The sequence below is a fragment of the Otolemur garnettii genome, unplaced genomic scaffold, assembly GCF_000181295.1.
Source record: "Otolemur garnettii isolate 467f Iridium unplaced genomic scaffold, OtoGar3 scaffold00046, whole genome shotgun sequence".
NCBI classification, from domain to species: Eukaryota; Metazoa; Chordata; class Mammalia; order Primates; family Galagidae; genus Otolemur; species Otolemur garnettii.
In genome coordinates, this window is record NW_003852441.1 from 13,417,252 (window position 1) to 13,419,950 (window position 2,699).

A 2,699-nucleotide genomic window follows, 5' to 3' on the forward strand; every position below is an offset into this window, starting at 1 on the left:
TGTGAGCTGTGACGCCACCGACTCTACCGAGGGCGATAAAGTGAGACTCTGCCCTAAAAAGAAAAAAGTCACCAAACGCACTTGGAGGCCGGCACCGTCGGGAACTAAACGGTAGGCGACACCGAGGGCAGGCGCTCCCCATCCCTCGCTGACTCGGACCGGGGCAGCAGCGTCAGTAGCCGGTACAACTCTGGGAAACTGGAGAACCCTAGACTGCGCGTAACCCCTGCGGCCCGGGGGCGGGGCGAGAGGGGAGGGAGCGGTGTACCACGCGCTGATTAGTCGAGAGCCCCGGGCCTTTTCAACGGTGACCAATGGGGTTAAGGGTGTTAAGAGCCTTAGGTCCTTAAGGGCCGAGGGACCATTCGGACTACTCCCGAATGGGAGTCACGTGCTACGGCCGTAGGACGGCCGTGGGGCGCCCGTCGTGGCCCAAGCAGCAATGCGAGGCACCCGGTCGGCAGGGACTTGTGTTGCTCTCGCCTCGTGTGATGGGATCTGCAGTTTGTGGGGGACATTTCCCATCCCAGAGTGGGAATCAGCCATTCCACGGATATTTATGGAGTCTTTATAGCGGCCCACCCTCTTTTGTGCATCCAACCAGGCCTATTAGAATAATTATTTAATAACTAATTATAATTTAACTTATTTGCAATGGGAAAGAATGGACTCAAGGTGTGAAAGGAGGGTTAGCTTTAGAAAGAAAGCACTGTCCTCTGAGGCTGTTGGAGAGACTATGATGTGGAAGTTATAAATATTGGGGGGCGCTGCAAAGGAGTTGATCATTTTGAGGCCTTTGGATAAAAGAGAAGGCGGATATGTGTTGGGAGTGGGCAGAGGTCTGGGACAGCTCCTGGGCAGATTATCCAGAGAATCATCAAGAAAGGAGCAGAATGTTTTATGCCCTTGGTCAGCTGGTTATGTCTGGCATTCTTGTTTTTTTTTTTTGGAGACAGAGCCTCAAGCTGTCACCCTGGATAGAGTTGCCACAGCAACCTCCAACTCCTAGGCTGAAGCGATTCTCCTGCCTCCGCCTCCCAAGTAGCTGGGACTACAGGCACCTGCCACAACGCCTGGCTATTTTTTGGTTGCAGCTGTAACTATTCTGTGGGTGGGCCAGGCTGGATTCAAACCCGCCAGCTTGGGGTGTACGTGGCTGGCGCCTTAGCCATTTGAGCCACAGGTGTGGAGCCATGTCTGCCATTCTTTAAGCTGGAACGTGGGTGGGGAAACTTTAGTCGGAGTAGGCACTATAATCCACACTCCATTCCATCGACTCTGAATTGGGGGAATATAGACAAGGGAAAGACCCGGGAGATCTTCATGCCTATAGGTGGAGATGACCTCAAGTGGTGGCTGGAGAGTCCTCTGCATCAGAGTTCACTCTGGTGAGAAACTTTACTAATATAGAGTGTAGGAAGACCTTAAGATTTAGAAGTTCCCATCTTGGAGTTCATTGGAAAATTCACACTGGAGAAACTGTATGCCAATGTGAAGAAAACCCTGGTCAGAGCTCTCACTGACTTCAACATCAGAGGATCCACAGTGCCCAGCGACCTGGAGGTTTACTGACTGCAGGACACTTTCATTTTCACTTGATACTTTGCTCTGATCTTTCCTTTTCTTCACTGAGGTCAGTAATTTTGTTTTGCTCCTTGAGGACAGGGCTAACTCTTGTAAAAGTGTTCATCTCAGGGTTGCCACTCAAAAATTGAACAAAAGAGGCAATAAAAGATGAACTGGACATTTGGAATGTAATTAAATGAAAATAGCATCATGCCTTTTCTGTCCTTCATTTTTCTTTCTTTCTTTCTTTCTTTTTTTTTTTTTTTTACTATCTGTTACATTTATTAGACAAAGGGAAGGGGAGACGCATGAAAGGGAGAGGCAGAGAATTGAGTAAAAGAGCTAACATCCAATATTGATTTCACTCCCTCTCCCCCGTCTATCCTTTCTTAAGATGCCTTAACCCAGTGGTTCTCAGAAAGGAGGTTGTATAGAACACAAGAAAGAAGGCTTTAAATTTAGCAGGCAAGTTTTAGTTCTACATCCATTTGTCAGTGCAGCATTTATTAAGATCAATCTAATGCATAAATTTCAGGTTAGACTAACCTGGTTTGTGAGAAAGTAATATCAATAGACAATTTACATATTTCATACAAAAATCTAGCTACATACTAAGGACACAAAGAAAATTACCCTGAGTTTTTATCTTTTCCTTTTTTTTGGAGACAGGTTCTCACTTTTTGCCCTCGGTAGAATGGCATGGCATCACAGTTCACAGCAACCTCAAGCTTTTGGGCTCAAGTGATTCTCTTGCCTCAGTCTCTCAAGTTGCCAGCCACAACGCTCAGCTATTTTTTAGAGATGGGGTCTCACTCTTGTTCAGGCTGGTCTCAACTCCTGAGCTCAAGCAATCTATCTGCCTTGGCCTCCCAGAGCGCAACGATGACAGGTGTGAGCCACCACGACCCTAACTATATCTTAATTGGAAGCAAGCTTGTAAATTATCAGCAGTTCTGCAGCAATAAAAAGGATCCAGACATGGAGGTAGGTCATATTCCACAAATATAAGACCAGATTTATGCAGAATTTACCATTAGGAACACATCAGATGTTACTGCTATTTCTCATAATTTTTTTTTTTTTTTGAGACAGAGCCTCAAGCTGTCCCCCTGGATAGAGTACCATGGCTTCAC